Source organism: Mastigoproctus giganteus, chromosome 8, assembly GCF_048544385.1.
Source record: "Mastigoproctus giganteus isolate SK-2022 chromosome 8, ASM4854438v1, whole genome shotgun sequence".
In the NCBI taxonomy this organism is placed as follows: Eukaryota; Metazoa; Arthropoda; class Arachnida; order Uropygi; family Thelyphonidae; genus Mastigoproctus; species Mastigoproctus giganteus.
The window spans coordinates 119,987,859-120,010,719 of record NC_143582.1 but is presented as its reverse complement, the minus strand read 5'-3'; positions in this window follow the sequence as shown (position 1 = coordinate 120,010,719).

The following is a 22,861-nucleotide window of genomic DNA, read 5'->3' as shown; positions in this document are numbered from 1 at the left end:
TAAATTAATTTAAACTTCCAGTTTTTATAAAATAAAATCGTATAAAATGTTTTTAATCTTAAAATATAAACAATTGTTAAAACTGACATATTATTCACATAATGACTATTATTAGAGTGTAAGGAATATGTCATGATACAGCAGTATGGTTGTCAATAAAAAAAAAAAAAAAAAAAATGGTTGTGATATATAACTGAACATTGTTGGCAAACAATAGTGGTATTATGCAGAAGAGTCGCCAATCAATTTTGTTTGTACAGAAGAAATTATTTTTTATTAATATTGTAATTAGAAATAATAAGTACTGTATTTATCTGTAATTATTGGGTATACATTGTGGCTTCATCAGGCAGGAAGCCATAATAAAAATAATTGTCTGACCTTCAGAACCAAAGAGGATATTAACCATGTTATACTTATTTTTGTAATTATTTCCCATAAGTTATTCTGAGTGGACAGAAATCATGGGATACCTACAGTAATGAGTAGACCTGCCTTTCACCTGGATAAGGGCAGTCACATGGTGAGGCACTGAGTCCACTAGTTCACAAAAGCATTCCACAGGTATTTCCATCCATGCTTGCTGCACTGCTGTCCATAATTCTGTTGCATTCCTGGGTGGAAAATCCAAAGCTTGAATTCCACAGCATTCCAAATGTGCTCCACAGGGTTCGTGTTTGGTGAACGAGGAGATCATTCCATGGTCTGTGGAATGCTCTTCGAACCATGTTCTAGCCTCCACAGCTTTGTATGGAGGTGCATTATCCTGCTGGAAGAGTCAATTGACTTGCGGGTGCACAATGACCACGAAGGGATGCAAATGGTGTGCAAGGATGGAAATGTAACCTGGACCGTTCAGACATGCGTCTAGATGCACCAGAGGTCTCAACGTGGGGCAGTTGAACACTCCCCAGACTATTACCGACCACCTACCTTCTGACCCTTGTTGACACGACGGGTGCATAGCTTCGTGCAGTTTCTGCCAGATATGCATGTATCCGACGGATCGAACATATCCGCCAGATACGTACTCTTCTGTCTGCTCGAAATAGCTGGAAATGGGACTCATCGGACCAGGAGACCTGTCTCCAATCATCCAAGGTCCAGTGCCGATGTTCTTTCACACAATCGAGGCATAGAGTCCTGTGTCGTGGTGTTAGCAATGGCACTCTGGTAGGTCAGCAGCTCCCATAACATATTGCGGCTAATGATTGCCTGATGGTCTTGGTGGAGACGTTTCTGGCACCTCCCTCATTGAAGTCGGTGGTGATTTGTGCCACTGTTGCTCTCCTGTTGGCTGAAACAATGAGGGACAGACATTGACAGCCACGTTTATCCACCACCTTTCTCCACCCACAGCGCTGTCTACGGTGAGATGTTATTCCAGAAATGGTGTATTCCCAATACACTCTTCTTACTGTCGAATGGGGATAGTGCATTTTCTGTACCATCTACGCAATAGAGTAACCCATGCATCGGGCACTCACTATCATCCCTCTTTCAAAGTTGGTTAATTCATGACGTTTATCCATATTGATATCGAATTACTGTCTACGTAAAGGCAGTGATCAGTGTATCTATGTACCTGCCAACCAATGGGTTCGTCCACTAGCGAGAGGGGTGACAACGTCGCGTTGCCCAAGAACCAGATATCCCATTAATTCTGTCTTTTCAGTGTACTAATAGGCATGTAACGCAAAGCAGCAACAGGCTTTTGCTGCACTGTTGCTGGAGCCTGTGTGGTAGCACAGTAGTATTGTCCCCATCCTCCCCACACGGGGAGAAAAGGCCCAGGTTCGAATCTTTTCAATGATGCGAAGAACTTTACTGGGCTTTTTTCACTCCGTGGCTGAGTTAGAACCTTGTGAACGAGGGGTTACAATGTTGTGTTGCCCAGGAACTGGGTATCCCATGAATTCTGTCCTTTCAGTGTAATACATGGTTAGTTACAGTTGGAATTGTGATGTCATGTGGTTTATGAGTTTATAAAACTGAAGTGCAAAGTGTTGTGGTTGTTAATCCACCAGGAAAAAAAAAAATCTGTTCAGTTAATCATTCACCAATAAATAATTCCGGTACATTCACGGTTAACTGTTGTGTTGAAATTGTCAGAACTAATGAAAACTATTGGAGAGTGGTGTATAATATTCAAATGCGTTGTATGAAAATTTGGCACAAAATATATATCATTTATTATTATCTTGTCTTTGTTCACAAAAAAGCAGTGACATATCGGCTGATAATAGTTTTTCGCTTTGAATTGGTTGCTGATAGTTTTCTATAGTAATTAACTGTATCAAGATATTTTCCTGCTCCAGTAAGAAAGATTTTTCGGGTGCCCTCTTTACTAAGGATATATATATATTAGGATTAGTAAAGGCACATGATGCAGGAAAGCAAGCTTATATAGCATCAGCCAAAAAAAAAAAAAAAAAAAAACCCCTTCTCAATTTACCCATCCACTCACTCCAAATGTTTATCTAGTTCTGTCTTCAATCCATTTAAGCTATAAACTTCTCCAACAACAGATGGAAGTTTGTTTCAGCAATCAACCATCAGCTGACTAAAGGCAAACTTCCGCACATCTATCCTAAAACAATCTTTCCTCAATTTCAGTTTATGTCCTCTCAGGCGATTATTCTGAGAAAGAGGAAGAATCCCATCAGCATTGAGCATGCTCACACCATTCAAGGTTTTATACACCTCAATCAGATCACATCTCTTATCCAGACTGTAATTTGCAAAACTTAAGCCTTTCTTTGTAAGAGAAACCCTTTGTTCCATTCTCTAATTTTGTTGCCCTTCTCTGTACTCGTTACAGCAGCTCTACATCCTTGTTAAAATGAGGCCTCCAGACCTCTATACAGTACTCAAGGTCAGTACTGAAGGTGTGGCCTGACCATTGCCATATACAAGGGGATAATCACCTCCTTATCCCTGCTAGAAAAATACCTGTATATCATTGACGAGAGACCACGAGCTACTCTTGCAGACCATTTGCACTGCTCAGAAAACTTCATATCTGCCTGCACAATTACCCCTAGGTCCTTTTCATTTTCTACAGCTGTCAGTGTAGTCCCATACAGTTGATACATTACTCTGGGGATACTGCTTCCCATATGCAGTACTTTACATTGGTCAATGTTAATATTCAGTTGCCACCTCTAAGCCCATCTGCTCAAATTTTCTAGATCCTGTTGCAGCAGTGTACATTAGTGTCATTAACAACTCTGCCAACCTTTGTATCATCTGAAAACAAACTTGGACATTAAGCCTGATATACCATCATCAGTATCATTAATAAATAAAGAAAACAACAATGGACCCAGCACTGACCCCTGGAGAATCCACTAATAACATTAGTCCACAAAGAACAGTGTCCATCGATTACCACTCTCTGTCTTCTCCCTCTGAACCATCCCTTTATCCATACCAGCAATTTGCCTCCAATGCCACACTGCTCCACTTTGTGCAGCAGTCTTCCATGTGCAACAGTATTAAAAGCCTTTCTAAGATCCAAATATATGATATCAAAATGATTCTTTGCATCCAGTTCCTCTGTGACCACATCATAGTATCCAATCAAATTGATCAGACAAGACTTTCCCTTAAACACATGCTATATCCAAGCTATAACTGATATCTTGTCTAGATGATCCTGCAGTGCTTCTTTAACCAGTGCCTCCATTAATTCTGTAATTACTTGTGTCGCTCTTTGATCTTCCTTTGTGAATTGGGTTCAGATTTGCACAATGCCAGTCTATGGGTACCTCCCCATTAGTCATGGAAGCTCTCATAATAGTGGCTAAGGGTTTGCTTACTTCTTTTGCTGCCTTCTTTAATATAACTGGATAGATCCCATCGACCCCAAGTGCCATTCTTATGTTTATCTTCAACAATTTCTACTCCAGTGTGCTCCCAATTATTAAAAAACCATCTAGCTCACTGACAGAGTGTAATTCACCTCTGGCATTCCCATTCCTGAATAACTCCTCAATCCTCATGTGTGAATGTAGATGCAAAATACTCATTTAGTTTCCTAGCTACTTGAGCAAGATCATCAACATTTGAACCATTGATATCAAGTGGACCAATCTGATTCATCCGCTTCCTTCTCGAGTTAACATAAGTAAAGAACTCTTTGCTGTTTTTCTTTACATCCTTTGCCAAAGATTTCTCGTAAGCTGCCTTTCCTCGCCTAACCTCCTTTGTGACGTGTTTACAGATCAGCATGTATCTATCATAGGCTTCTGTGTCACCTGTTATGTATGTATCCCATGCATTTTTCTTCTCGGCCACATGTCTAATTAGTTCATCTCACATCCATTTAGGCCTAAACCTTGAACAGTATTTCTTAGTTGGTATGAAAATCATAGTAGCTTCCAAGATTAATTCTTTGAATTCTACCCATTTTGAATTTGCTGTTGGTAACATCATCAGTTGGTCCCACCATATAGAATTTAAATACTGTCTGAGACCGCTGTAGTCATCTTTATGAAAGCAAAAACTCTTCTCTTTACCCCTGATGCTAGTCATCTCTTTGAGTAAATCCCACTTCAGCACACTGTGATCACTGCCACCTAGTGGTTCCTTTATCTGCACATTCTTAATGCATGAAGAATCACTACTGCTAATCAGATCAAGAGTATTACTCCCTCTAGTTGCTTCCCAAACATGCTACTGTAGAAAACAATCATCCAATAAATGCCCAAAAGCCTTGCTAGTGTGTGAGTGACCAACCCCGAAATTCCAGTCAATATCTGGGAAATTAAAATTAGCATTACCATGAGTAGAGGCATATGATGCAAGAAAGAAGCTTATGCAGCATCATATAAACGAAAAACACTCCCATTTCACCACTCTGCTTGTTCCAAATGCCTGTCTAGCTCAGCCTTAAATTTATTTAGACTATCAACTTCCACAACAGAAGATGGAAGTCTGTTCCACCAATCAACCGCCCGCTGGCTAAAGGCGAACTTCTGCACATATATTCTACAACTGTCTTTCCTCAATTTGAATTTATGCCCTCTCAGGTGATTATTTTGAGTAAGAGGAAGAATCCCATCAGCATTGAGCATGCTCAAAACATTCAAGGCTTTATACACCTCAATCAGATCACCTCGCAGGTGCCTAATCTCCAGACACTGTAATCTGCAAAACTTAAGCCGTTCTTCGTAACAGCAACCCTTCATTCCATTCACTAATCTTGTTGCCCTTCTCTGTACTCGTTCCAACAGTTCTACATCCTTCTTAAAATGAGGCCTCCATACCTGTATACAGTACTCAAGATGTGGCCTAACCATTGCCTTATACAAGGGAATAATCACCTCCTTATCCCTGCTAGAAAAATTCCTGTATATCATTGATAAGATACCATGAGCTACTCTTGTAGACTGTCTGCACTGCTCAAAAAATTTCATATCTGCTTGCCCAATTATCCCCAGGTCCTTTTCATTCTCTACCACTGTCAGTGTAGCCACAGTGTTGATATGTTACTCTGGGATTACTGCTTCCCATATGTAGTATTTTACATTTGTCAATTATAAACTTCATTTTCCACCTCTCAGCCCATCTGCTCAACTTTTCTAGATCCTGTTGCAGCAGCGTACTGTCATTAGTGTCCTTAACAACCCTGCCAACCTTCGTATCATCTGCAAACTTGGACATTAAGACTGATATACCATCATCAATATTATTTATAAATACAGCAAACAACAATGGACCCAACACTGAACTCTGAGGGATTCCACTAATAACATTAGTCCAAAAAGAGCAGTGTCCATTTATTACTACTCTCTGTCTTCTTGAACTCAACCATCCCTTTATCCATAGCAACAATTTGCCTGCAATGCCACACTGCTCCATCTTGTGCACCAGTCTTCCATGTGCAACAAAAAGCCTTTCTAAGAATCAAATATATGATATCAAAGTTATTCCCTGCATCCAGTTCCTTTGTGACCACATCACAGTATCCAATCGAATTGGTCTGACCAGACTTCCGCTTAACAAAACCATGCTGTGTCCAAGCTATAACTGAAGTCTTGTCTAGATGATCCTGCGGTGCTTCTTTAACGAGTGCCTCCATTAATTTCCATGGAACAGAAGTTAAACTAACAGGTCTCTAATTACTTCTGTCGCCCTTTGATTCTCCTTTGTGAATTGGGGTCACATTTGCACATCTCCAGTCCATGGGTATCTCCTCTGAGTGCAAGGAAGCTCTCATAATTATGGCTAAGGGTTTGTTTATTCCCTTAGATCTATCCAGTTAATATAACTGGATAGATCCCATCCACCCTGGGTGCCTTTTTTATGTTTATCTTCAACAATTTGTCCTCCACTTTCCTCTCAGTTATTACAAAATCATCTAGCTCACTGCCAGAGCTTAATCCCTTCCTGAATGTGAATGTATATGCAAAATACTCATTTAGTTTGTTAGTTACCTGAGCAGAATCATCAACAGTTGAACCATCAATATCCAGTGGACCAATCTGATTCATCCCTTTCCTTCTAGATTTACATAGGTAAACTCCTCTTTGCTGTTTTTCTTTGCATCCTTTGCCAAAGATTTCTCATAATCTGTGTTTGCCTGCCTAATCTGCTTTGTGAACTGGTCACAGACCAGCTTAAATCTATCATAGGCTTCCATGTCACCCATTAATTTATATGTATCCCAATCATTTTTCTTCTCTACCACATGTCTCATTAGTTCATCTGTTATCCATTTAGGCCTAAACTTTTGACAATATTTCCTAGTTAGTGTGTAAAGCCTAGTAGCTTCCAAGATTAATTCTTTGAATGCCTTCCATTTTTAATTTGGTGTTGGTAACATCATCAGTTTATCCCACCGTATAGAATTTAAATAATGTCTCAGACCACCGTAGTCGCCTTTACAAAAGTAAGAACCCTTCCCTTAACCCCTGATGGTAGTTACCTATTTGAGTAAATCCCACTTCAGCACACTGTGGTCACTGCCACCTAGTGGTTCCCCCATCTGCAGATTCCTAATGCATTAAGAATCGCTACTGATAATCAGATCAAGAGTATCACTCCCACTAGATGCCTCCCGAATATGATGATGTAGAAAACAGCCATCCAATAAATACACAAGCCTTGCTAGTGCGTGAGTGACCAATCCACAAATTGCAGTTAATATCCGGGAAATTAAAATCCCCCATTATAAGACTCTCTGATTTCCTGACCCACTCTATTTCCCTGTACAGTTTCTTATTATACTCATCAGAGTCAATAGGCTTGTAACACATTCCTACTCTCAATTTTGATCTCCCAGTGCTTATGTCACACCAAACTGAGTCAACACTTCACTGTCCAGCGATGTTGACTGGCTGCACTTCCTCGGATTTTATGTGTTTCTTAACTAATAGCATAACCCCTCCTCCCTTCCTATCCTGTCTATCCTTACTGTACACATTGTTCTCCCCAAATTCCAGTTCTGCTTTCCTTATTAGCATTAGCATTAGTAGAGGCATACGATGCAAGAAAGCAAGCTTATTCAGCATCAGCCAAAAAAAAAAAAAAAAAAACGCACCACTCCCATTTCACCCCTCCGTTCGCTCGAAATACCTGTCCAGTTGAGCCATAAATTTGTTTAGGCTATCATCTTCAACAACAAGTGATGGAAGTCGGTTCCACCAACCAACCACCCGCTGGCCAAAGGCAAATTTCCGCACATCTATCCGACATCCGTCCTTCCCCAATTTGAATTTATGCCCTCTGAGCTGATTATTCTGAGCAAGATGAAGAATCCCATTGGCATTGAGCATGCTGAAACCATTCAAAACCTTATACACCTCTATCAGATCACCTCGCCGGTGCCTAGTCTCCAGACTCTGTAATTTGCAAAACTTAAGCCTTTCTTCGTAAGAGCAACCCTTTGTTCCATTCACTAATCTTGTTGCCCTTCTCTGTACACATTCCAGCAGCTCTACATCCTTCTTGAAATGAGGCCTCCAGACCTGTATACAGTACTCAAGATTTTAATAATATTATAGATATAATTTTTTAAAGTTACTTTCATTGATATTTATTTAATTTTATAATGGTTGTTACGAGATCTGCCTTAAACACGTCACAGGGTATCGTGAGTCACACGGAAATAGCAGATGGCGATTTACGGGTGAGTCATGATTTAATCCTTTGTGGAACCTGTGGAATGTTTTCCAAGGTCGACCTGGTGACTAATCCTACCTCACCTGGGGATTCTTTTCTTTGTGATCGATGTAAGGAGTGCACCGATCTTAAATTACAATTTGGTGCACTGATGGAACAATTTGAGTCCCTGAAAAAACGAGTGCTTGCCCTCGAAAATAATGCTTCTGGGAGCTCGTCAGGGACTCAAAACTCCAGCAATCTACCAAGTGATGCACACCCGATTCGAGCCTCAAAACAGAAAAACCAAGTGCAAACTACCCTGGTTAGAAAGGACATTGTTTTATTAGGAGACTCCATTGTCAGGGAAACGGGGAATATTTTTTGTAATAAAGATAGGTGGAGCAGAACCAGGGTATGTCTGCCGGGAGCAACTATTGATGATGTCACCAACAGACTGTCAGATTTTAAAGGGGGTAAAGAAAATATTATTATTCATGTGGGGACAAACGATATTAAACGTACACGATCTGACGATTTGTTGGAAAAATACAGGACCATGCTGAAGAAATGTCGCGAGCTAGGCCATAATGTCTATGTGTCTGCAATTCTGCCCAGACACGATAGGAGGGATTATATGTTAAGAGCCTTGTGGATTAACTCAAGACTTGAAGGAATCTGCAAGGCTTTAGGGGGTAAATTTCTATCAGCATGGCCCACACTTGTAGGTAGAAGGAATTTGTTTTGTAGAGACGGGATACACTTAAACAAAGGTGGTGCAAAAGTTTTTGCCAGTATTATTGAGGATACCTTAAAGGCTCAGGGAAACTGCTAGTTAGGGGGGATGTGGGTAATACTGACACGCGTTTATCTGATAATATTGGTCAATGTAACTCTTGCACATACCTTAAGAGTTCTTATCTGTTACCCCAACTGGACGTATTATCTAGATGTTCTGGGGGCAAAGACGTTTCACGTGAGCAGGTAGCTAATATCAGGGAAGAGAGCCTAAAACACTTCAAGGGTTGTGTTAGGGTTGTTAAATATACAAGAACAGTAAATCTTAATTGTTTATACAGTAACGTTAGAAGTGTCGTCAATAAAATGAGCGAATTCGAACTGCTGGTTAAAACAAGTAACGCGGACATAATAGGGCTTACGGAGACGTGGTGTCACCCGGAAATTGGGGATGATGAGTTTCAGTACGGCTTGTATAATGTATTTAGGAAGGATAGAGTAGATAGAAGGGGTGGTGGGGTAATGCTTCTTATCAGAAGCAGCCTGAGTGCGACGATAGCTTTCCCAGATTCAGACATTTCACATGCTAGTATAGAGTCTGTATGGTGTGAGATAGTTGGAAACAAAGGTACAATGCGAGTAGGCGTAATCTACAGACCAGGTGATTGTGAAGACTATGACAAAAGCCTCTACATGCAAATGGAATGGGCAAGTAAGCGTCAATGCCTTATTATGGGTGATTTCAATTTGCCTCTAATTGATTGGAGTAAATGGGAAGGAAACTCGACATGGGGAACAAAATTTTTAAATCAACTAGATGACTGTTATTTGTATCAACATGTCAGGGAAAGTACTAGAGAAAAGAATATCCTAGACCTCATCATCACACATGAATCAGATGACATAACAGGGCTGACAGTAGAGGAACCAGTAGCAGGAAGTGATCACGGAGTTCTACGGTGGATGATGACGAGAGAGGTAGCAGAAGTAAAAGGCAAAGGAATGGGTTTTAATTTCAGAAAAGGAAATTACGATGCCTTAAGGTACTACATGGCCTCTATTAACTGGGTAGATATCGCGCAGAGAATGAATACAATTGAACTGTGGTACGCTTTTAAAACATTAATCAAAGATGCCTTGAATGCGTATATACCATTAAAAAAATACTCCACGAGAAGGGTTCCAAGTTGGATGAATAGTGAAGTTGCCACATTACTTGAGCAGAAAAAGGTGGCATGGAAACGTTACAGAGCAATAAAAAGTACTGAAGCCTATAACAGCTACAAGGTGATGTGTAATAGAGCCACAGAAAAGGTTCGACAGGCAAAGGCAGTTTATGAGAAATCACTAGCAAACAGAGCAAAGAGGGGGGATAAAGAATTCTTCACATATATAAATGCCAAGAAGAGCAGGACAAACCAGATCGGACCTTTACGTAAGGGAAAGGGGATAGTAATAAATACACCAGCTGCCGTTGCAGATGAACTCAACAGTTATTTTGCATCGATATTTACAAATGAAATATCGAAATACCTTTTGTGGCAATGGGAAATTGTGGGAGCGAAGTTAAAAAATATGTAATTAATGATATTGAAATTTCGCAAGATTATTTAATGAAAAAAACTTTCAAGCCTACAGACTAGTAAGGCTCCTGGAGTTGATGGAATATACCCTATAATCTTGAGAGAGGCGGCAAGCGAGTGCATTGAACCACTGAGGCTGGTTATGCGAGCATCACTAGACTCTGGGGAGATTCCCTTGGATTGGAAAAGTGCAAATGTATCTCCCATACATAAGGGTGGCTCTAAAAGTGAAGTTGCAAATTATCGACCTGTCAGTCTGACTTCAGTAGTAGGGAAAATCATGGAGGCATTGATCAAGGGTGGAATTCAGGATCATTTGGATCGAATTGAAATTCTCAAGGATACTCAGCATGGTTTTGTAAAGGGAAAATCATGTTTAACAAATCTGGTTCGCTATTTCGAAAGGGTCACTCACGAGCTGGATTTAGGGAATAATTTCGACATTGTTTATTTAGATTTCAGCAAAGCTTTTGACTCAGTCCCACATGAGCGGTTGCTTTATAAGCTGGAACAGGTTGGAATCACTGGGAAAATCCTTAGATGGATAGAAGGATGGCTTCAGGGCAGGAGGCAGAGGGTTGTGATAAATGGCTATTCCTCAGATTGGGTTGATGTAAGAAGTGGGGTTCCCCAAGGATCAGTATTAGGACCACTGTTGTTTTTAATTTTCATAAACGACATTGTTGAAGGGATAGAGGGCGTGATGTCTAAATTTGCAGATGATGTTAAAATTGGTAGAGTAGTTAATGATCACTGTCAAGCTGAGCTTCTTCAGAGAGACCTAGATAGACTTCAAGAATGGTCAGAAAAATGGCAGCTGTGCTTTAATCCAACAAAGTGTAAGGTATTACACCTGGGAAACAGTAATCCCAAAATAACTTATTCACTTGGTGGAGTTCAACTAAACCCAGTACTGGAGGAAAGGGACTTGGGTGTTACGATACGGTCAGACATGAAATTCTCTGAGCATTGTAAACAGGTTGCAAGGAAGGCCCATGGTGTCCTATCGATGATCTATCGAACTTTTGCAAGTAGAGATAGGGACGTGATAATCCCATTATATAAGGCCTATGTTAGACCACACTTGGAATGCTGTGTTCAAGTATGGAGACCGCACCTAAAGAAAGACATCGAGCTTCTTGAAAGGGTGCAAAGAAGGGTAACTCGCCTGGTGAGATCGGCAAAAGGGCGTCCTTATGAAGAAAGACTTCGAATATGTGGGTTGCAGAGTTTGGAAACTAGACACCTTAGAGGAGATTTGATTGAGGTGTTTAAGGCTCTGAGAGGCATCAGTAAAATGAATGAGGACAAAATTTTCAAGATTATAAATGATGCTAGAACTAGGGGACATAAATTCAAGTTACGCGGGGAAATGTTTAGATTGGACTGCAGGAAGTTTTATTTTAGCCAGCGAGTTATAAATTACTGGAATAAGTTGCCTTCATGGGTGGTAGAGGCCGACAGTTTGGGGAAATTCAAAGGTCATCTGGATAGTACTTTCGGGTAAGGGAAGCGCATAGGATGATAGGATTAATTTCCTTTTTATTTAATTTTTAATTTCATTTTATTATTTTTATTTATTTATTAATTATTATTATTTATTTATTTATTTAATTTTTGTTTTTATCATTGTTTTGTTCGGATTTTTTTTTTTTTTTTTTTTTTTTTTGGCTGGTGCAGCATAAGCCATAGGCTTTCTTGCACCATACGGCCGTTACAAATACTAAATACTAAATACTAAATACTAAATGTGGCCTAACCATTGCCTTATACAAGGGAATAATCACCTCCTTATCCCTGCTGGAAAAATTCCAGTATATCATTGACAAGACACAATGAGCTACTCTTGCAGCTCGTCTGCACTGCTCAGAGAACTTCATATCTGCCTGCACAATTACCCCCAGGTCCTTTTCATTCTCCACCACTGTCAATGTAGTACCGCAGAGTTGATACGTTGCTCTGGGGTTACTGTTTCCCATATGTAGTACTTTACATTTGTCAATGTTAAACTTCATTTGCCACCTCTCAGCCCATCTGTTCAACCTTTCCAGATCCTGTTGCAGCAGCATAGCGTCAGTGGTGTCCTTAACAACCCTGCCAACCTTTGTATAATCTGCAAACTTGGACATTAAACTTGATATCCCATCATCAATATCATTCATAAACACCGAAAACAACAACGGACCCAACACTGAACCCTGAGGAACTCCACTAATAACATTAGCCCACGTTGAGCAGTGTCCATTGATTACCACTCTCTGTCTTCTGCCACTCAACCATCCCCTTATCCATAGCAGCAATTTGCCTCCAGTGCCATACTGCTCCAATTTGTGCAGCAGTCTTCCATGTGCAACAGTATCAAAAGCCTTTCTAAGATCCAAATATATAATATCAAAGTTATTCCCTGCATCCAGTTCTTTTGTGACTACATCATAGTATCCAATCAAATTGGTCAGGCAAGAGCTGCCCTTAACAAAACCATGCTGCGTCTGAGCTATAACTGAATTCTTGTCTAGATGATCCTGCAGTGCTTCTTTAACCAGTGCCGCCATTAATTTACCTGGAACAGAAGTTAAACTAACAGGTCTATAATTACTTGTGTCAGCCTTTGATCCTCCTTTGTGAATTGAGGTTACATTTGCACATCTACAGTCTATGGGTACCTCCCCTGAGTCCAAAGAAGCTCTCATAATTATGGCTAGGGGTTTGCTTACTTCCTTTTTCTGCCTCCTTTAATATAACTGGATAGATCCCATCCACCCCAGGTGCCTTTTTTATGTTTATCCTCAACAATCGCTCCTCCACTTTCCTCTCACTTATTACAAAATCATCCAGCTCACTGCCAATGTTTACTTTACCTACCTCATTCTCCTTCCTGAATTAACTCCTCATGCGTGAATGTAGTTGCAAAATACTCGTTTAGATTGTTAGCCACCTGAGCAGGATCCTCAACTGTTGAACCATCAATATCAAGTGGACCAATGTGATTCATCCCTTTCCTTCTTGAGTTTAAATAGGTAAATAACTCTTTTGTTTTTCTTTGCATCCTTTGCCAAGGATTTTTCATAGTCTGCCTTTGCCTGCCTAATCTCCTTTGTGACTTGGTTACAGACCAACTTATATCTATCATAGGCTTCCATGTCACCCATTAATTTGTATGTATCCCATGCATTTTTCTTCTCTGCCACATGTCTCATTAGTTCATCTGACAACCATTTAGGCCTAAACCTTGAACAATATTTCTTAGTTGGTATGTAAAGCCTGGTAGCCTCCAAGATTAGTTCCTTGAATGCTTCCCATTTTGAGTTTGCTGTTGGTAACATCATCAGTTGGTCCCACTGTATAGAATTTAAATACTGTATAAAATTTAAAAACGGGGAACATGCTTTGTAAAAAAGATAGGTGGAACAGGACCAGGGTATGTCTACCAGGGGCAAAGGTTGATGACGTTGTAGAGCGAATATCATCTTTTAAGAGCACAAAAGGTGATATAGTTGTACACGTTGGCACTAATAATATTAAGAGTAGGAGACCGGCAGAATTACTTAACAAGTACAGGTCACTGTTGAACAAAAGCCGAGAATTAGGGTTGAATTTGAAAGTGTCTGCAATTCTGCCCAGACACGATAGGAGGGAGTATATGATGAGAGCCTTGTCGATCAATTCGGCCCTGGAAAGATTGTGCAAGGCTCAAGGGGTAGAATTTTTTTCAGCCTGGACTGTACTTGTTAACAGGAGAGATTGCTTCTACAGGGATGGGATACACTTAAATAGAAAGGGTGCAAGAATATTTGCTGATGCTATCGAGGCAGTGTTAGGTGGGTCGGAAAACTGCTAGCTTGGGGGGAGACAAAGACCAATAGATTGACAGTAGCCACTGGCAGAGGTGAAAGAGATTCTTGCACTGCTTCTCTTAGAATGAGCAGAAGCCTGAAAAACAAGATGCATGGTATTTCAGAGACTGCTGGGAGCCATTGTGGTACAAGTAAACACATGGGTTGTGTTAGGGTAGCTAAGAATAGAAACAGGTGCAGGTATACTTGCGTGTACACCAATGCTAGGAGTTTAGTAAATAAATTTGATGAATTTGAGGTATTGCTCAAAACATCGAAGGCAGATATTGTTGGGATATCAGAGACGTGGTGTCACACAGATATAAGGGATGCGGAACTGCAATTTGGGGAGTACAACGTCTACAGAAAGGATAGACAGGATAGGAAGGGGGGAGGTGTTATGCTATTAGTTAAGAAACACATAAAAACCAAGGAAGTGAAGCCAGTCGACATCGCTGGACAGTGCAGTGTGGAGTCAGTTTGGTGTGACATAAACATTGGGAGATCAAAATTGAGAGTAGGAGTGTGCTATAGGCCTAATGACTCTGATGAGTATAATAAGGAACTGTACAGGGAAATAGAGTGGGCCAGTAAATCAGAGTGTCTTATAATGGGAGATTTTAATTTCCCAGATATTGACTGGAATTTGGAGGCTGGATACTCACACACTAGCAGGGCTTTTGTGGATTTATTGGATGATTGTTTTCTACATCAGCATGTTCGGGAGGCAACTGGAGGGAGTAATACTCTTGATTTGATTATCAGCAGTGATTCTTCATGCATTAAGAATCTGCAGATAAATGAACCACTAGGTGGCAGTGATCACAGTGTGCTGAAGTGGGATTTACTCAAAGAGGTAACTACCATTAGGGGTAAAGGGAAGGGTTATTGCTTCCGTAAAGGCGACTACGATGGACTGAGACAGTATTTAAATTCTATACAGTGGGACCAACTGATGATGTTACCAACAGCAAATTCAAAATGGGAAGCATTCAAAGAACTTATCTTGGAAGCTACTAGGCTTTACATACCAACTAAGAAATATTGTTCAAGGTTTAGGCCAAAATGGATGTCAGATGAACTAATGAGGCATATGGCAGAGAAGAAAAATGCATGGGATACTTACAAATTAACACATGACACAGAACCCTATGATAGATACAAGTTGATATGCAACCAAGTTACAAAGGAGGTTAGGCAGGCGAAGGCAGATTACGAGAAATCCTTGGCAAGGGATGCAAAGAAAAACAGCAAAGAGTTCTTTACTTATGTAAACTCTAGAAGGAAAGGGATGAATCAGATTGGTCCACTTGATATTGATGGGTCAAGTGTTGATGATCCTGCTCAGGTGGCTAACAAACTAAATGAATATTTTGCATCGACATTCACACATGAGGAGTTATTCAGCGAGGGGAATGCCAGAGGTGTATTCAACTCTAGCAGTAAGCTACAGAATCTTGAAATAACTGGGAGTAAAGTGGAGGAGAAACTGTTGAAGATAAACACAAGAAAGGCACCCGGGGTGGATGGGATCTATCCAGTTATATTAAAGGAGGCAGCAAAGGAAGTAAGCAAACCCTTAGCCATAATTATGAGAGCTTCCTTGGACTCAGGGGAGGTACCCATAGACTGGAAATGTGCAAATGTGACCCCAATTCACAAAGGAGGATCAAAGGCTGACACAAGTAATTATAGACGTGTGAGCTTAAATTCTGTTCCAGGAAAATTAATGGAGGCACTGGTTAAAGACGCACTGCAGGATCATTTAGACAAGACTTCAGTTATAGCTCAGACACAGCATGGTTTTGTTAAGGGGAAGTCTTGCCTGACCAACTTGATTGGATACTATGATGCAGTCACAAAAGAACTGGATGCAGGGAATAACTTTGATATTATATACTTGGATCTTAGAAAGGCTTTTGATACTGTTGCACATGGAAGACTGCTACACAAATTGGAGCAGTGTGACATTGGAGGCAAATTGCTGCTATGGATAAAGGGGTGGTTGAGGGGGAGAAGACAGAGAGTGGTAATCAATGGACACTGCTCATCGTGGACTGATGTTATTAGTGGAGTCCCTCAGGGCTCAGTGTTGGGTCCATTATTGTTTTCTGTATTTATAAATGATATTGATGATGGTATATCGGGATTAATGTCCAAGTTTGCAGACGATACAAAGGTTGGCAGGGTTGTCAAGGACACTACTGACACTATGCTGCTGCAACAGGATCTGGAAAGGTTGAGCAGATGGGCTGAGAGGTGGCAAATGAAGTTTAACATTGACAAATGTAAAGTACTACACATGGGAAACAGCAACCCCAGAGCAACGTATCAACTCTGTGGTACAACACTGACAGTGGTAGAGAATGAAAGGGACTTGGGGGTGGTTGTGCAGGCAGATATGAAGTTCTCTGAGCAGTGCAGACGGGCTGCAAGAGTAGCTCATGGAGTATTGTCAATGATATACAAGAATTTTTCCAGCAGGGATAAGGAGGTGATTATTCCATTGTATAAGGCGATGGTCAGGCCACACCTAGAGTACTGTATACAGGTCTGGAGGCCTCATTTCAAGAAGGATGTAGAGCTGCTGGAACGAGTACAGAGAAGGGCAACAAGATTAGTGAATGGAACAAAGGGGTGCTCTTACGAAGAAAGGCTTAAGTTTTGCAAATTACAGTGTCTGGAGACTAGGCACCAGCGAGGTGATCTGATAGAGGTGTATAAAGCCTTGAATGGTTTAAGCATGCTCAATGCTGATGGGATTCTTCCTCTAGCTCAGAATAATCACCTGAGAGGGCATAAATTCAAATTGAGGAAAGACAGATGTAGGATAGACGTGCGGAAATTTGTCTTTAGCCAGCGGGTGGTTGGTTGGTGGAACAGACTTCCATCCCGTGTGGTGGAGGTTGATAGCCTAAATAAGTTTAAGGCTCAGCTGGACAGGTATTTTGAACGAACAGAGGGGTGAAGTGGAAGTGGTTTTTTTTCTTTTTTTTTTTTTTTGGCTGATGCTGCATAAGCTTGCTTTCTTGCATCAAATGCCTCTACTAATGCTAATGCTAATACTGTCTCAGACCATCATAGTCGCCTTTACGAAAACAAAAACCCTTCCGTTTACCTCTGATGGTAGTTACCTCCTTGAGTAAATCCCACTTCAACACACTGTGATCACTTATCTCTTATATCTGTGTGATACCACGTCTCTGATATCCCAACAATATCTGCCTTTGATGTTTTGACTAACACCTCGAATTCAAATTTATTTACCAAACTCCTAGCATTGTTGTATACGCAAGTATACATGTACCTTTTCGTAATCTTGGCTACCCTAACAGAGCCCATGTGTTTACTTGTACTGCAATGACTCCCAGCAGTCTCTGAAATCCCCTGCATCTTGTTTTCCAGGCTGCTGCTCATTCTAAAAGAAGCAGTGCAAGAATCACTGTCACCTCTGCCAGTGGTTACTGTTACAAGCACAGACCAGGCTGAGGAAAATTCTATCGCCTAGAGCCTTGTGCAATCTCTCCAGTGCCGAATTGATCAACAAGGCTCTCATCATATACTCTCTGCTATCGTGTCTGGACAGAATTGCAGACACTTTCAGATTCAACCCTAACTCATGGCTTTTTTTGATGATTATTTTTCCTGATTATTTATTTTTTTGATCTGATTTTTCATGATTTGTAAAATTTGTCACCCCTTAGAGAATAGTGCCCATGACTTAATCTGGCAATATAGTAATTGAATGATGGAAATAGAAGTGCTGAATGGTTTTAAGAAAATGCAGAGATATTATTTACAGTTACTTAATAAACAGCTAGCCAGCAGATATATATGGTTAACAAAGATTATAGATAGATTCATTTAAGTGAAATGTGTGCATGAAAATTATAAACTGCTCTGTGTGTAAACTTAGTAATTAATTATTTAATCTTTTAATTTCAATCGTGATTTGTTACTTTTCCTTATATCATGGCTGTGCTGGTTTCTGTTCTGGGGTTTCCTGGCTAATCTTATGTACTCAACTTGAGATGATGATTATTATTATTATTTCACTAATTGTAATTAATATTCATTATATTTATATATAATAAATATTTATACTTTTTATATTATTTATTATAATTAAAATTACAATCAATTTATTATAATTATATTATTATTAACAATTGGTTATTACTATTATTATCAGATTCCATCACTAGCTGTTCACAATTTGGCTAAGTTACTTAATTTCAAGTAAATTTTTTCAAAGGCTTAGTGAAATACTATTTATAGTAAAATATTTCTTCAAACAAGCAATCAGAATCAAAATGTAGTCAGTCTCTGCTAATTCCTGAAGTCTTGTGTTATTGTTGCTTATTTGAATTCTTGTGTTATTGTTGCTTATTTGAATTTTTGTTGTTTTCTTCAAGAGAGCGCTTAAAAGCGATGACAAAAATGAAAAAGACAGCAGTGAAGATAGCAATTCTGTCGAAAAGATTGAAAGGTGGGTAGACATTGAAATTGATACTAGACCACTACACCATCGTAGCACGAAAAGGGTTACACGTTTCTGTTAAGTTCATTAGAGGATCTATATCAGTTGTATTCTGAGGACTATTCCTGGCCCTGATATGTATTAACAATTTTACTGATGAAAGTTCATTTTCTTGATTACCTTTGAGAGATAGTTACAATAAAGAATGACATTGATGAGGCAAAAAAACCTCAGGGGTGCACATCTGGTGAGTATGGGCTTGGGATATCATTGTTCTTCTCTTTCTTGGTGATTCTCTTCTACTTCTGACCCTTGTTTTCTCCTTCCCTCTGGTAACCCAAAATTTTTTTTTGGCTGGTGCAGCAAAAGCCTCTGGCTTCCTTGCACTATATGACTAATAATAATAATTCGGCACAAATATATAACATAAACCCGGGCCCAGAGAAGGGCACCGGCCAGCAGCCGTCTTATATTGATGGTGGTAAAATACCTCGCACATGTTTTTAGGCTAGGTTTGTTGAGGTAAAACAGATGACTAGGTGGAGATGGGCTTTTGCCTAGAAGCAACCCTTGACTCTTGGATGCACGTACACAATGCACCAGGAGATCAAATATAATATAATGCCTTATATATGTGTAACGAGAATGTTAATGTGTATAAAATTGTATATATATCTTCATGTAAGTATTGTATATATATGTAATAATTGTGTGTACAAATAAATGGAAAAAAATGGAAATGCTCACTTTGTTTGCCAACCCCCATGCACACTTTTCTACGTAATATGTAGATGTATGACGGAATAAGTCATATCTTTTCTACGTAAAAGACACACCTGTCGAAACGTGCTGATCGAATCTAATATATAAAAGAAAATATAAAGTGTAAGAAAAAACTATAAAAAGTAAAATTGTGTGAATGTTGAGTGATTGAAAGTTATTATTAATTGCATGTTCTATCTTAGCCTCTTCACCGGACAAGACTGATGGCTATGCAGGCCCTCAGGGGCCCTCATGGTTATCTAAGCTGACACCATGCTGTAGCTTTTCCTAGCTGGCATCGTGTGGGATGCAGAGCTGGCCCCAAAAATTTGGGGGGCCCTATTCAAGAATTACTTGTGGAACCCTAGGATCCTGTGCAAAACTTATGCGGAATGTTTTTGTAATAGAGATTTTTTTTTTAAATTTTCAAATTTTACAGTAACTAAGACATAATTAAATAATTTTATATTATACTGAACAAAAATTTTAAATATGAATAATATTTAATACATTAATCAGCAATATATTTTTGACTGTTTGAGCACGGGGGCCCCGTTCGATAGAACCGGCTGAATATACATGTGGCCGGCACTGGTGGGATGCTGATACTGGCTATTAGGGTAACCCCCAGGCCAGTGTGGGACAGAGCTGCAAAAAAAGCACACTCCACCATAGGAATCTTTTTCCCTATGTTCTTTTATTCCTACCGCCTGGGGTGGTTGAATCCCCTTCCCTCTTTTGTCTGGAGGTCCTACCACCCAATTTCAACTCCCACCTTCTGGACCAGGATGGGCATCCTGTACTGGGGTCCCCTTACTGCCTCCCCTTTTAAATCAGGTGAGTGTCTCAACGCTGCCCCCTCTGTTCTGTACCCCTTTTATTCCACCCTCTTCGTATCTCCCCATTATCTCCTTTCCAATAAAATTTATTTTTATTTATTTATTTTTTGGGCTCTCCTTGGATGCCTACGATACCCAAGGGTTCACCCCACTAAAGCTATCTTCTCTCCTGATGTGCCCTGGCCCACCTCCCTGTGGTGGTGATGGAAACGGGTTGATAGTGGCTCTCCACAGGCCCCCCCCCAGGCTAAGTGGCCAGAGGAACAACACAATACACACTAACACACACTCTGACCTTATGCAGAGTATTGTATTCTACACAGAGTAAAAATGTGGAGTTGGGGGAGACCCCCGGTGCCACCAGACAAAAAAAAATATGTCACTGTGATCCACATGTAATCAGGAAATGACCTATGTAATTATTTCTTCTGCATTTGTAGTGTGCGGCATTTTCAAGGTCGAATAAATATCACTATGTAATTATTTACCTGCATTCACATAGACCTTTTGCTTTTCGTTCCCATAATGCATGAGGAATATTATAATTATAATAATAATAATTATTATTATTATTATTAGCCATATGATGTGAGAGAGTCACCAAGAAAAAGAAGAATGATGATATCCAGCTTAGGACCCTGGGTGTGCCAAGCCCATACTCACCATATGTGAGCCCTTGTTGTTGCATCCAAAAAAGTAGGACTAAAATATTTACAGACTAAACAAATATTTAAAATATTTACAAAATACTAAACTACAGTATGTACAATTATACAATATTTATTAATATACAAAAAATGTTACAATGGAACATCAAATGTTAGACAGTGAATCACATGCACCAGGTTGGTGAACGTTATGGAGGCAGTTGTCAATAATTAATTGCATTTGTAGTGACGTAATTGCCTTGCCCTCTTCTCCCATTGGCTGAATAAATATCACTAGGAGGAAAACCTTTTTAATGTATAGATAGATAATAATAATAATTTCCTTTATGTCTTCTGTATTTGACAACATGCAACAAGACATTCTCAAAGTGCATGATGTTACTTCTAGCACTAACAGACAAATATTTACTTTGGCACAGAAGTCAAGGACCATGGAAATAAGTTAAACAAACTTAATTTAAGATTAGAAATGAATGAACCACTCTTGTTAACCAATATAAAATTAAAATTTCAGGATTTGAAATAACCACCTCAGACAACCTGTATCAATTAACTGAATGCACTAGTTATCTGATAGGTAACTAATGCATCCTTATCTAAAAGGGCAAATTGAACAGATTTATTAGCATTAACAAAGGCACAAGATGCAAAAGCAAGCTTATATAGCATCAGCCAAAAAAAAAAAAACCCTTATTTCACCCATCCACTAGCTCCAAATGTTTGTCAAGTTCTGCCTTGAATCTATTTAAGCTATCAACTTCTAAATTTATACTGTAATTAATAGGTAAAATAAAGACTTGGCTGTTAAACTGCCTGCAAAAAGCAAAAAAAAAAACCAAATTCACAAACAGTGACATTTTTCAGAATAACCTAACTGATTAAACATGCATTAACGAACATCTTAGTCCTTTGTACAAAACACTATTTTGGAAAACTGAAGAAGGTATAAAGCAACAAGCTGTAACAATCTTCTATTGTGTATTTCCTGAAAAATACAATCTACAGAAGCTGAAGTTTAATGTTAACAAGTGTTTTCTGTCTTCTCAACCTTCAGCCTATGCATTAGCATTAGCATTATTAAGGGCACATGATGCAAGAAAGCAAGCTTATATAGTATCAGCCAAAAAAAAAAACACCCCCTTCTCATTTCACTCATTCACTCGCTCCAAATGTTTGTCCGGTTCTGCCTTGAATCTGTTTAAGCTATTAACTTCTACAATGATAGATGGAAGTTTGTTCCAGAAATCAACCACCCACTGGCTGGTACAAGTAATATAGGTTCTAATATCTTTTGTGTTTCTGATTTTCATGAAAAATGCAAAAAAATTACAAGTATATATGCGTCAATTTAGGCAAAATTTATATTAAGAAACATGATGCAGCTTCTGTGCAAAGGTTTGTTGATGAGATTGCTATTGCTAAAATTAAGTGAAAACTAACACTATTATTATCTATTTTTTTCCTTCATTATTGCTTTCTTAGGATAACTAACATTATTAAGATAAGAAATTTATATGAAACAGAGGCTCTTACTTAACCTGGACTCTTGTTTTCAGAAATTAAACTTAAAAAGTACAGTACCCCATGAATCTGTTTTGTTATTGGTATTGAATATAAGATCTATAAGAAATATTGGTTTTTCTTTCTAAAATATGACCTACCTTTGATGAGACATTTAGGGCGTATTAGTCTATTAAAAGTTAATATAAGTGAATTAGAAATGGGTGATTATAACATAACTTGGATTTTAAAAAAAATCTATTAACTTAGAAAAAGTGGAGGAATATTAATTATCTATAACATAATATTTATTTTATTTTACTATTGTTGAATTAAATTTTACTATTTACTC